We start from the raw sequence: 14087 nt of genomic DNA, 5'->3' as shown, positions 1-14087 counted from the left end.
AAGAAACCTTGCACTCACACAGGGGCGGATCCAGGTGAAAGGGGATGGACTCTGGATCCCAGTAGCGGTTGCACTGCACAATGGAAACACACTGCGACTGGCAAGTCAATTGAAGCGGAGGGGGGCCACTTGCACCACAGAGTTATTACCCGCTAGCAGTACTTGGAAATACAAGGCAGAGAGTACATAATGAGACGTAGAGAAGATTGAAAGTCCTTGTTCTGTGTGAATCAGAAAACGTCCGTTCGTTCTCGCCATTGTCACATTCAAATTTGCCGCCGACTAGCGCTTCGAATTGTCGCCGCTAGATGCCGCTAGAGCTCACAAACGCGCCTTTGTGGCAGAGCGCATAACATGCGAAGCAACGTTTAGTAGGCAACGCAATGCCACAGTGAAATAGTACTGTAGGATACATGTTATTAAAAAAACTGATTTAAAGAAATTTATATTGCGAGCATTTATCTTTATCTAAGTTTTGTAAAGGCTCAGTTCCCAGCTGTTCTTGTGGTGTAGTGGTTATCACATCCGCCTAACACGCGGAAGGTCCCAGGTTCGATCCCTGGCAAGAACACATCTTTTTTTTTCTACTGTTATTATTTTTTTCATACACTAACATTTGTGTTGAAACATGAACATCCAGAATAAACGAGTACCCGTTCGTACACACTCTTCAATGTGCGCCCCTGATGCCAATCGCAACTATATATATGAAGCAGCACTATTATTGAGCGAAAGACAGAAAATGAAGGGGGCGGCGTTCCCAGCAATCGTTAGTAAAGAAAATATTACCGGTTATGATCCTGCGTACTTTGGATGATTTTTTTCAGGACCAGTGAAACCCCACGAACTACGATGAATTCAACATACCGAGAGTTATAGCTCACTTTACAATCGCATATTACCTTAACAGGTACAAACTAATAACGAAATTGTTTACTGCACATTCAATTGCTCTAAGGAAATCGAATACTGAAATACGATTTGGTCAAGTGTCAGCAGAGTAACCTAGGGTGTCGAGCTCCAATATGAATGTAGGGCAACAAGTTGTTAAAATATTGCGGCAGATATCTTCAAAGTTAAAGCGCGGTCTATGCGTATAAATACGGGCAATGAATTTGACTTTTTTGTGTTTTGTACGAGCGTGTGTTTCGTGTTTTCGCCTTTTTTTTTTTCTGTTGAGTGATCCAAACTTTGTACACGGTGTGCGGAGGGACGGCACAGTTGTTTGATTTACCTATAATTATTGATGTAAGCAGTATTTCCAGTTACGGTCACCTGTGCTGTTATTATTATTAGAACATCGATAAACTTCCCTTTGTAACGTGCTTTATGAATGTCTTTTTTTTTCTTCGTAGACAGCTCTGGACACTTATGCTGTGCGAGCACATACGTGCACGTGCTTGTGGTGTAGTGGTTATCACATCCGCCTAACACGCGGAAGGTCCCAGGTTCGATCCCTGGCAGGCACATGTCTTTTTTTTTTTTCTGTCTTATTTTTCAGAATTACTTATTTTTTGCAGTGTTACATAACTACAATTTTGTACTCGAGTACGAATTTCCTAAAAAAATGACCTTTCAAGATCGAATATTATAACAAAGGTGCCGTGGAATCTGACAGCAAAATACTTGCTTAGATTCTTTTACAAATTTGATCACTTTATCAAGTGGCTTCCAGATCAGTTTAGAAATTCGCAAACGAGAAAGGTGATCACGTCTACTGCACCATGACAAAGCTTGAAAAAAACGAGGCATCACGTGGACGGAAGCGTTTCTTTTCTTTTTTTTTTTTTTTTTTCGTGATTAACAAAACCCAGTAGCTGTAATCTTCCGCGCGCATGGGAAGATGCTGTGAATTTCGATTTTACAGCTGTATAATGAAGTAGCGCAGGCACCTCAATTCCTCCGGGACAAGGTCAGTGGAGTTCAGCGTTGTTTGTGCGGGCGGCTGCATCTAAGGGTCACGCGGGGTGGTCAAAATAGACGCGTGGTTCGACACCAAGAATAGCCATCGGGGGTTGGCGTGCCGCGATTTCCGTACGTAGAGCGCGCAAGCGAGTTGACTGTGTGAGTCGGGGCTTCCGCCAGTCGGCTCGCAGAAGCAGTGCCGTGGCTTTGAAGTCAAGCCCTCGCCGCTGAACCACACCATGCCGAGACATTCCGCAAACACATCAGATGCCCCAACGGGGCGTGGAAGTGTTTTCTTTGGGGGAAGTGTGTCTTGCGAGGTTGTGAGACAAGAGGACTCGTTGCACTGCAAAGGATTTGTGGCAACGGCCTTGAAGTATTGGAACTCCGGATAGTGTCACCCTGGAGCCCCGCTGTTTGCACACTGCGCCCACCGCAGTTTGATTGATGGAACGATAGGGAGAGGGGGACGTCGGGGATGCGTTTAGGTACGTGCAGGGCCGTTGGAGGGGGATTTTAACACCACTGTAACTTTTGACTCGTAGTCTGATGTCCGTGTAAATAGTTTCCATTCTATCGCTTGTCTATTCTATCTTAATAAACAGTTAACCCCTTGCAATCAGCGTCACAGCGTCACTATAATGTGACTTCGCGACATCCACAACACCTTCAAGTTTCTCTCACCGACATCGAGGCGAACATCAACTAGGGCTCTACCAAATCACCATAAAATGATTGGGATACCATGGATGTGCTACACCTTCCTACCCCTATTCGCAATGGTGTTGTTTCAGATGTCTTCAGACACTTACATGTAGGTAACATTTGTCTCCAACACGTCTCCTCCGGTTATAAGCCATAGCAAATATTTAAAGGGTTAATGGCAAGTACTTAGACGCTATAGCCTGCACCAGGGTGCCCAGACTGGACAAGGGATCTTTTTTTAATTGTGACAAGGATTCCGATTATTAAGGCGAAAGCATTATACGGCTCAAGTGGACGAAAAATGCGATGTGTGGCATTATGGCACCAAAATTAAGAGGGAGTCGAACCCACTATTTGTGTTGTTTATTAAGGCGAATTTCATTAAGACGCCCAACCTTTGGTGGGAGTCGAACCCACTTGGAGACATGGGCGAACCGGCAATATCTCTAAATTGGACTCCGATTGACATCGTGAAGGTCGACAGTCGAACCCACGACCTTTGGTAAGAGTCGAGCCCACGACCTATGGTGTTAATTAAGGCAAAGTTAATTAAGGTACAGTTAGTTAAGACAGAGCTAATTAAGGCACTCGAACCCGAGACGGCAAGTAATCAGAAGTACCAAATAATTAAAATGGAAATGTCAAGTAATATAATGAGTGTCTCGTGAGCGGGCAGGTTTTCACCTTCTCTTTACCGTATGATAACGTGACTGTTTATTCGGGTTCCGATATTTAAGGCGTAAGCTATAATTAAGTGCCTCATGGGTCGAAAACTCCATTGTGACCTCGAGGAGCACAACGCACAAGACTGACGTAGTGGCCGCGTCGCGGTAAGAGCTTGTCCTCCCTGCGTGGAGGGAGCCTAACCGATACTGCAGGCATTTTAATAAAGTTGTTCTCTCTCTCTCTCTCTCTCTGTCGGGCGTTATCGAAAATTTGACCGTCCCGCGTTATGGCACCAAAATGGCACCAATATTGACGGTTCCACCCACGACCATTGGTGGGATTTGAGCCCACGATATATCGTGTTTACTATAAGGCAAAGTTAATTAAGGCACGCGAACACAAAGCAATTGGTGGGAGTCGAACCCACGATCTTTCACGTTAATTAAGGCACTCGAACCCACGACCTTTGGCAGCAGCCGAACATTCAATATTTCGTGTTAATTAAGGACCTCGAATCCATCACCTTTGGCGGGAGTCGAAACCACGATCTTCCGTGTTATTTAAGGCAAAGTTAATTAAGCCACTCGAACCTACCACTTTTGGTGGGAGGTGAACCGATCGAGGGCCATCGGTGGGAGTCGAACCCACGATCTTTCGTGTTAATTAAGGCAAACTTAATCAAGGTACTCTTACCCACGACCTTTGGTGGGAGTCGAAAGAACGATCTTCCGTGTTATTTAAAGCAAAGTTAACTAAGCCACTCGAACCTACCACTTTTGGTGGGAGGTGAACCGAGGGCCATCGGTGGGAGTCGAACCCACGATCTTTCGTGTTAATTAAGGCAAAGTTAATCAAGGTACTCGAACCCACGACCTTCGGTGGGAGTCGAAAGAACGATCTTTGGTGGGAGTCGAACATACGAGCATTGGTGAGAGCCGAAGCCACGATCTTTGGTCGGAGTCGAACCTAAGACCATTGGTAGGAGTCTAATCCACGATTTTTCGTGTTAATTAAGGCAAAGGGAATTAAGGCACACGAACCCACGACCTTTGGTGGCAGCCGAACATACAATCTTTCGTGTTAATTAAGGACCTCTAACCCATTACCTTTGGCGGGAGTCGAAACCACGATCTTTGGTGGCAGTCGAGCATACGACCATTGGTGGGAGTCGAACCCAAGATATTCCGGGTTAATTATTATTATTTTAACACATATACACATATATATAGTTAACAGGAAAGGGAAGGCGAGGAGCAGGCTGGCAACTGCCACCGGAAGGGGCACAACGCCTGCCTACTCTTCTGAAGGGAGGTGACAGCAACACAGAAATGGAAGATAGGAAGGTAATTAAGACAAAGTTAATTAAGGCACTGACACCCACGACCTTGAGGGGAGCCGAAACCTCGACCTTTGGTGGGACCAAAATTGATGGCGCCACCACTGATGGTCGAACTCACGACCTTTGTTGGGACCCGCCACCACTGGTGTTAATTAAGGGGAAGTTAATTAGGGCACATATAATTAGCATATGTCTAATTAAGGCGCTCGAACCCACTACCATTGGTAGGAGAAAACAAGTAATAGGAAGTAACGCATTCGAATGAGACTGTCAAGTAATTTAATGACTGTCGTAAGTGCGCAGGCTTTCGGCTTCATCTTCTTTAGCATATGCTAAAGTGATTGCCAACATTTTATTTATTAATACTGTGAACTCACAGGTTCGCAACAAGGATAATTTCAGTGGGGGCATGGACCTACACTTGGCGAATGCTAAATATTGTACAGGGCGACCGAGGCTATCAGAAAACTAGACGCGCAGATTTTAACAGCACTTAGTGCCTGTAACTTATCCCACTCCTTGCCTATCCGTAAACAGACAAACAAACAAATTCGATTTGACAATGTATGGTACGGCTAAGCGATATGCAGTGACATACATATAAGTGATACGCCCAGGTGTCAACAAACGCTCAAACTTACGCAAGAACGGAAATGCTGACATCACCACCACCACCACCACCACCACCATAATAATAATAATAATAATAATAATAATAATAATAATAATAATAATAATAATAATAATAATAATAATAATTATTCCTTTATTTCCATTCACGCGAAAGGGGGAGAAATGAGCTAAATTAACAGCGCTTGACCGGTTATTTGAAAACACAAGTTTGTAATTTGGCGCGAGAAAATCAGCGCAGAGCTCCGAGAGGCAGACGCTCCGCCAAACCGCGACCATAATCAATCTCGAACCCCCGAAAGAAGGAACGCCGACAGCTCCGTGCCCTTCGAAGCCGAGCCGCGCATCGGATGCAGCAGCGCGGCCAACAACGGTAAAGCGCCCGCCGAACCCCGCCTCCTCCTTCTCGCGGTGTGTCCCCCTGCGAGAGAGTCGAGACCGAGGGGGTTGTGCGGAGAGGGAGCCTCGAGATCGCGGTCAAGGTTCCCGAACCGCGGAAGCGCGGAAGGCTCGTTCCGGCGGGCCCGGAAACTGGCGCGCGCTTGCCCCGTTCAGGGCCGCCCGCGTGCGGAAAGGGGCTGCGGGCCCGGCGAGCGGCCGAGGTCAAGGCCTGCGAGACACCTGCGAACACCCCTCTCGGCACGCCCCGGCGACACCCTTGCCTGCCACCGGAGCCTTCCCCGCGCCGCACCGAGCTTTCTCTCGCCTAACCGAACCCGCTCCGGACTTGGCGACACAGCCGAGTCGAGAGCGGTGCCGCGCTCCCCACCCCGCGCTCGCTGCGAGTGGACTCGCCCGGTGTTCCCTCTTGTGACGCCTCCTCCGGACGTCAGGAGGGAAATTAAGGGACGGCCGTGGCTCGGGGGGGTCCCCGTGAAAGGGCATTCGCAGCTCAAGTTCGTGTACTTCAAGCAGAGCTGCTGTTTCTTTAGCGTTTGCCCTCACGTGTACGTAGGGCGTATGTTCGAACTTTCTCTCTCTCTCTTTACTTCAAAAATTTGCCAATAGACTGCTTTCGACTTCGGAGGAGTGACGGGTGGCGGTTTCGACTGACCAGGTTCATGTTGCGAGCACCATCATGTTCCTTCTCTCATACATTGAGAGCCAAGATGCTGATACGAATTCGCCAAAGCTAAAGGCAGCTGGAACATTATCTACCGTATTTGTTTCCAAAAATGAGATTCGACATTGTCATTCATTATTGACAGATGTGAAACGTCCAATTTTATTTGCGCCTCTTGGCGCTCGCCATCGATGTAGTAACGGCAGCACGAAAGCATTGTTGCAACTGCAGCAGCCGCATTCGTTACCCGACTTATCGTGCATTTGCACTACATACGTGTACCTGTGGGCTTCAGTGCCACATGTGTCACGTATACATTCTTCGCCCGTAGAGGACCTCATATCAGCTCATATTATCATCGTTTGCTCGCTAGACAATGTATTGTTTGTGGAGAAGTCAGCGGGTACAACAGTCGCCAACATTTGCAGTGTCATCACTAACTCACTCATAATGTAACGAAAGATTTAATTTTTCGTTCTTTGTCAACCGCCCATTGTCAACGTGTCCTCCCTCCAGCCTACCGTAGGCACCGAGTGCGCTACCTCGTTCGGCAATCTCCCTTTCAAGGCGGCGTCCGTCCTGTGGAAACACGTACATACCAAAGCGTCGTCGTATGATTAATCGGAATTTGCTTTAAGTACACAGAGCAAAATAAGCGGTGCTTTCGGGTAATAATTCACAACGGACTGCGCCTGGTCGCACCTTCAGTTCCTTTCTCTCAACCAAGGCGCATCGAACTCGGAGAGCATCCTCGCTGTGGGAGTGCCGAGAGCGGTGTCCGTGTTTCGCGGAGCAGGCGCCAGGGCGGCGCACGCGTGCTGTTCCCATGGCAACTGCTCCCTCCCAGCTGGAAAGGATGAGTGTGCGCACTGAGGGAGCCAGCCGCCACGTGCCGGTGCCACTCCCCCCGAAAGCAGAGCCTGCGCTACGCTACCGCTCTGCATCGGTCGCAAGCCGCACGAGTCGGTGACCTACTCCTGGCGCGGTGCGCGGTCTTGTTCGAACGCGATTTTTTTTTTTCCACCGGCGCGTTACGATTGGCGGCCGTCAGTTGGCTGTGTATTCTTTTTTCCCCCAAAGTGGAGAGGGGGCGCGAACGCGGTGGGTGTTGGGGGGGATCCTGCGCAGCGCTACAGTACGTGGACTCGTCCGAATCGCTGCGTTCACCCCTCGAGAATGGACGAGTCTACGTTGTGTGCCGGTTTGTGCGTACACAGGGAGGAGGAGGAGGAGGAAACAGATGGTAGGGGGACGTACCCCAAAACGGGGGACTCCTGCCGGGTTGGCAACGATTATTATTACTTGTTTACACGGTCGGCCTCCAGATGGACGTTTCCTGCTTGTTTGTTATTCCTCGCTCAAGGTGACTGCGCGCGCTGGCCTCTGGACAGCGCTCGGCGAATAGAGATTGACGGCGAGCACGGTTTCGATCGCGGAGTTTTGCCGCGAATAAAGCGATATTTCCGGACACGTAGCCTGCTCTTGACCTTCCTTCCCACTTCAGATCAAGGTCGGCGCACTTTCTCGCCGATGTCGCTTCGCGGCGGACAGCCATGCGTATGTGTCGTAACTTTCATTTCGAGTTCGGGCATGAACGCTATGAACGAATGACACGGATAGCAAAGTTGATATATTTCCAAGAAAAATTGTTTTCCATTGAGTACTAAAACACAGATACTGACCATGAACTAGTAGAGTTCCAGTCGCGTTGTTTTTTAAGGCAATATTACTAAAATATGATAATATAAACACGTCCATTCAGCACTGAGTTTTTGTTTTCACGAACGAGCTTCGCGAAGGGTTAGAAATGCGCTACAGCATCACCAGGGCGCTGGTTTCCGAACGCCTTGTCAGCCTTCTAGCTTGGTTACAGCGTTGTCACAGCCGTGCCGTGTGTATTTTCAGCAAATGAATATCACGTAATGAATAACACTCAAAATGCAGATTACACTCTCTTACTTCGAGGCATCTTTCAGGAAAAACAAAAAGAAAGCTTTGCAGAAAGCTCTTTTGCTGATGCCGCTTCGCATCTCATGACGGAACGCTATAAAGTATTATTCGCCATAGTTGGCGAAGGCGCGTCTATCGAGGGGCTTCGGCGACGGTCATAGAAAATGGAAACACGCCAAGCCAGCCTGACCTTGCTGCAAACGCCGCGCGCATTGAGACATGACAAAGAGCTGCTCGGTCAAGGTTTGTCCCTCATCGACATTGCATCCGCGGCGTTTCGTAGAGAACGTTTGTCGAGGTAAATACGACATGTCACCGTCTTGCACGTCTGGCTGGTACCGCCAACTATTGCAGAAGTCGACGCGGCTCGCACTTCTCCACGTAGAATGCGGTGCGGTCCGATGACGACAGCAGCCTACGTGACAGTGGGCTCGCGAGAAGGAGGGGCGGCCTTGGCCGGCCTTGGCAACGCATGCGCGCGCGCTTCGCCAGAGGCCAAGGGAGCGGGGGAAAAAATAAAAAAGAAGCGAGAGAGGGGCGAAGCGAGGACTTTCTCCGCCAAGGCCATCGGCCTCTCCGGGCCGAGAGAGAGAGAGCAAGGAAGGAAGAGCACGCGCCGAAACCTGACATCGACTTTCTCCTCCCGATGCACGCGGCCGCCGAGCGCACCGGTACATACGGCGGCAGCGCAACAAGTCGCGCGCGCGCGCTTCGGCCGCGGAGCAGCAAAACAAAAAAGCGACAACGCAGAGGCACACCACCTTGACACTGGACGCGGCGTGAAAGTGGGCCAAGTTCACGCGCTCTTCGGAAAGGAGGACAGTGAGAATCCGCAAGGATAGCTCCGCCCGTGGTTTTACCGGCGATGCCGAGGGAGGGCGAGGAGAGAGTTGTTTCCGGGGCAAGGACGGAGAAACAGCTGTTTCTTTTTCTCTCCTTTTCTTTTTTTTTCCCCGCGTCTGTGCTCCGCGGCTGTTGCCGCTGCTACATGCGTCTTCCCCCGCTGTCGACGTCAGCCGGCTACGTCACTCGACAGTGGGAGAGTCCACTTTCGGTCGTCGGGGGTAGGGGCAGGACGCGGGGCAAAAGCGGAGGCGTATTGGTGGTGATGAAAAGGGGTTGCCACGGGTTCTCTTCGCTGGCTTCGTCACCACTTGCCCGAGGCGGGGGAGTAGCTCTCTGGGAGAGCCCGACGGGCCGGTGCGGCTCCGGGGAAAAACTGGGGAACGGGTAAGGCACGGCTGGAGCGAACCCCGTTACCGGCGCGACCCAGATTCGGGCGGCCCAAGGTCGGCGAGAGGGAGTTCAAGGGCGCTCGCCCCGCTTCAGGGCTGCGGCGCGCGGCGGTCGAGGTCAGCACGGTCGATAGCGCTTCCCCCGGCTCCCGGAGTTGCTCAAGGCTGCCTCCGGCCTCAGCTGCCGCCGCTCGTGTACCCCAAGTCCTCGAACTATCCCCCCCCCCCACCCTCGCCCCCTTCACCGCTGTGGGATAGGAGAGAGGTGACTCGCGCACCACTCTCTGCGGTCTGAGCACCTTTGGTTGGGAAACAGGACGTGGCCTTTCGTGCTCCGGGATAGTACTTGTTGCTGAGCAAGCGGAGTGCAGCCATTGCGCTCGACATGAGCGCTGATCACTTCAGGCTTAAAGTTTACACGCTTTTAAATGATTCCGGCCTCCCGATAGCGTGTTTCGGTGTGTGTGAAATCAAATCACATGTTCGGTGTAATGCCTCAGAGCAGCACACCGGCTGTGAAGGACACCTACAGTGGGAGGCTCCGAATTATTTTCGATAAGGGTTTTTGCATTCCGCCTTTATCGGACTGAAAAAAAAAAAATATGGGGTTTTACGTGCCAAAACCACTTTCTGATTATGAGGCACGCCTTAGTGGAGTACTCCGAAAATTTCGACCACCTGGGGTTCTTTAACGTGCAACTAAATCTAAGCACACGGGTGTTTTCGCATTTCGCCTCCATCGAAATGTGGCCGCCATGGCCGGGATTCGATTCATCGGACTTAGACACCAGGGCTGATAATCGAACCTGTGACCTCGTGTTCAGTGGAAGAAGGCGGTACACTGAGCCACAGCCATGTGTGTGCGTGTCAGAGAGAGAGAGAGAGAGACAGAGAAGATAGGGAGAAAAATCGCAGGTGACGATGCAGTAAAATTGACTGCATACACAGCGTCCAATACGCGTTACATTCATCCACACAATATGTTTTTCCGCAAACGCATTTTGCACATTCTCAGGTCGCACATGGGCTAGAGGCGCGTATTCAAGCCGGCGTCAAACCAGAACCCCGACAGTGACGAGGCGGAACCCGGTTGGTTACCGAAATGAGATAGAAAGTGACGAGGCGAGGTCCGCGGTTGGTTGCCCTGCACTTTGAAAAGAGATAGAAAAGAGGAACGGTTTAGGAAAGAAGTTTACACGCACGCGCGCGCGTTTATACGGCTTTCATTCTCATGACTACCCAATACGCGTTGATGTTCTCATCATCATCATGTCTATTTTATGTCCACTGCAGGACGAAGGCCTCTCCCTGCGATCTCCAATTGCCTCTGTCCTGTGCTAACCGATTCCAACTATATAGAGCCCCCGAATTTCCTAATTTCAACGCCACACCTAGTCATCTGCCGACCTCGAGCTCCATCTTTTGCTCTTAATGTCAATTAGAATATGTTCTTGTAAGGCTCATCAACGTTTTGGGATGTGCAGCTATAAAAATCATCTTCAATAACTTCCGAGAATGTGACCTTGCTGCCGCTAAAAAAAGAAAAGACACGAGTGAGCTAATGAATGAGCTGTTCTCTCTCTCTCTTTCTAGTACATTTGGACAGCAACACGACAAGACGTGGACGGGACGGAATGAGGGAATGGCGCGGAACAGAGTTGTGTACAACGTACAGCAATAAGTATCGATCGAAAACATCCAGGGTAGTTCGATTAGCCAAATACTTTATAGTGCATTTCATGGCTATGCATGGTGATGTCACCACAAGGTTTGATGAAATGTGCTCAAACAAATTTTTGTGAGCGAACGGATGACGTTGAGATCTTTATAAGTTTCCGTACAAGAAACTCCGAGCGTGCCGATAGAATTAAAACCAGACCAGCGCAATGCGCGTAAATGATCCTAACTACAACTCGCATGTTCGCGTATATTGCCAGGAGAACTTATCTTTCCCGGTGACCGTCCCTTCACCGGCTCACAAATTTTCAAAAGTTATCGCCCAGCGCAAGACGCGCCTTTCAGTGTCGGAAGTTTTCCTAATCTTATCGCTGGTTCTATTTGCTGCCTATGCCGTCGCCGAGCCTTGTGTAATCAGATTGCCTGGACGACGAGAACAGTGACGTATACATCCTGGAACTCACGTGAGCTCCTGCGATAACGGTTCAGTCAGTCATTCACCACATCGCATTTTGACGATGGATGAGTGGGCACGCCGCCATCATTCTATCATTGTGCTGTCACCTGTTATTGCTGGGCCCAGGTTCGCCCAATGAACAGTCAGTTCTGTGATTTGTGTTTTGCCACTGTAATATCACCGATATCACCGTCACTACAATGTCACAATATATTTAAACTTGTTTAGGATATGGATGGCTTCCCAACCGCTATAAAGAAACTAGAAGTTTTCACAATTTCAAAAATAGAGGACAGGAATGATGCAGGTATACTGACTACACGAATATATTTCAATACTGCCTGCATTTTTGAAGGAACGTTTTTCTTCGCCCTTCCTGAAGAAACAATATCACTGAATATCAGTACGGCCTTTTCCAGTGTGGGTCGACCGAGAAACCACTGTTAACTCAATTAGTGGCTTCAAAACCTACAGAAGGCAATACTTACTTTGGGCACATCTGCTACGTCAGGGCAAGTGACCTTCTGGATGAAATCCTTAAATCACCATTATATACAGCAAATCAAATTGCTCGGATATGGCGCTTGCGGTAAGGCGATTTCGCATTGCTTCGGTCTTATCAACGTCTTATCCAACCGTAAGCAGTGCGTTGCCATTGACAACTGTGTTACCTCTAATCAAGTATTTCTTTATGGTGCCGGGACGTTACTGTTACGGTTTTGAAGGGCCCGCTGCAAGAGAATTCGCACGCCGCAGCCCTTGGCTTGACCGTCTATGGGAACGCCAAGTTTGGGTGAAGTACTATGGTTTGGTCGGCACGAGGCGTATTTGACGACAGACATTTGGCCCCATATCCGCCCTTCTGACATGGTGCCGCAGGGCATCGTTTTGCGTAGACGGTTCTTCTCAGTGTTTGTTATTGCTGTCATCATTGTTGCCGTATAACCGTCGTCGTCATACTTATGCCAATGACATCTGGTTGTTAATTTGTCTCTATAGTCTTGACAATAACGAAATTGTTCAAAAGGCTGCCCTTCCTGAGGTTGGTTGTCCCTACTCGCGGCATTAAGGAAGTTGTTCAAAATGCTAACTCTCAGGGTGTCTACCAAGTTGACATTTCCGAATTCCCCGAGTTTTCCAGGTTTTCCCTGAGTGCCTTTGCAAAATTCCCTAAGTGTTCCAAAACTTTGTTTTATGTCAAGTCGGGCTGACATCATGTCGCCCGATGCTGTCACTCTCTAGCAAGCATGTTAAAAAATAAATGACGTAATCCAGTTTGAATAGTAAGGAGTAGCGTTTATTTTATTCCAAAAGGAAACAGAATGGAGGGGTTAGTGCACATCGAATAAAACATCTTCGAAAAAAATTTTAAAACCCATTGCAAATCGAGTCGAACATTCTCAAATAGGAATAAAAAGGAGATGCACACAGAAGCAAATATTTTCGAATATGAGCTATTTCTACCAACTGATAGCAAGCTCATTGGTATGGAGCCCGAACTTTGTCACAAGTGAGATTCTCTCGCAACAGAAGTCAACCTCAACTGTCCTGACATACTCTCAGCCAGCGCAGAACGCCTCAGTATTGCGTTTCATTGCTTTAAAGAATTTATTTTGGTTTGGATGCGGGACACCTGCAACTTTGCGTCAGCCAACACTTGGTCTTTTGAGCTCAAGCTCCTTCAAAGCGGAGGCAGCACGCTTTCTTTCCCCTTCATTCCTCAATGCGCATGTCCTTTCTCGTCCTTATTCAGCCAAGCGTTCGCCCCACATACCATTTGAAGCATCCTCTTGGTCAGTTGTACAGTCGACGTCCGATTTTTCGGACTCCCTAGGGGCCACGAAAACGGCCGAAAGATCGTGCAGTTCAAAAGAATGAATGCACGTCTTTTACTGCCCTTAGAGTTCAAATCGCCACAGGCACATCCGAAAAAGCTCTGAAGGCCTGCCAGTACACTTATTAGGCATATCGGTACTAGTACTGTGACAGAAGATGGCGGGTGCGCATTTGTATCATTAAGGAATACATACTGTATCTCGTGACAATTGACCCTTCCCACACTTGCTATGCTTCACCGCAATACTTTCGCATATGCTTCACAGCGTGACATTTCTGTATTGAGGCGAAGCTGATTTTCGGAAACCGGCATTATGCTTTTTGAGTTTCGAAGCCAATCGTGAGGACCACAAAGGCAGAGTCGGTGCCATTGCTGACAGCGGCGATTCTTACAATGAAAAACACGGCACTCAATGGCAAGAAGCTTAATAGCGAATGTCGACGCAACTAGGCCTAGCGTTGCCGCAATGGTCGCTACGGCTGCCAGGGGATCTTCGCGCGAGAGCGCCGATTCGAGGCGGCGAGGTAATTAAAACGGCAGCGGTGGTGGCTTGATTAATGCCGTTTAGGACCTGCGGTCAGAGCAAAAAGTCCGGAAGATCGGACGACGAAAGGTTCTTGCGT

General features: G+C 49.1%; 2 non-coding genes across 2 annotated transcripts; both read left to right on the top strand.

Moving 5' to 3' along the window:
* The first annotated feature begins 498 nt into the window (after window positions 1-498).
* On the top strand, window positions 499-571 carry TRNAV-AAC (transfer RNA valine (anticodon AAC)). Its single transcript has one exon. It is a non-coding gene; the product is annotated as a tRNA-Val (tRNA).
* An 825-nt stretch (window positions 572-1396) lies between these two features.
* TRNAV-AAC (transfer RNA valine (anticodon AAC)) lies at window positions 1397-1469 on the top strand. The gene has a single exon. It is a non-coding gene; the product is annotated as a tRNA-Val (tRNA).
* Window positions 1470-14087: the final 12618 nt, after the last annotated feature.

The sequence above is a fragment of the Dermacentor variabilis genome, chromosome 6 (assembly GCF_050947875.1).
Source record: "Dermacentor variabilis isolate Ectoservices chromosome 6, ASM5094787v1, whole genome shotgun sequence".
Lineage (NCBI taxonomy): Eukaryota > Metazoa > Arthropoda > Arachnida > Ixodida > Ixodidae > Dermacentor > Dermacentor variabilis.
Note: the sequence above shows the minus strand (reverse complement) of the source record. Positions and strands in the feature narration are given on the sequence as shown.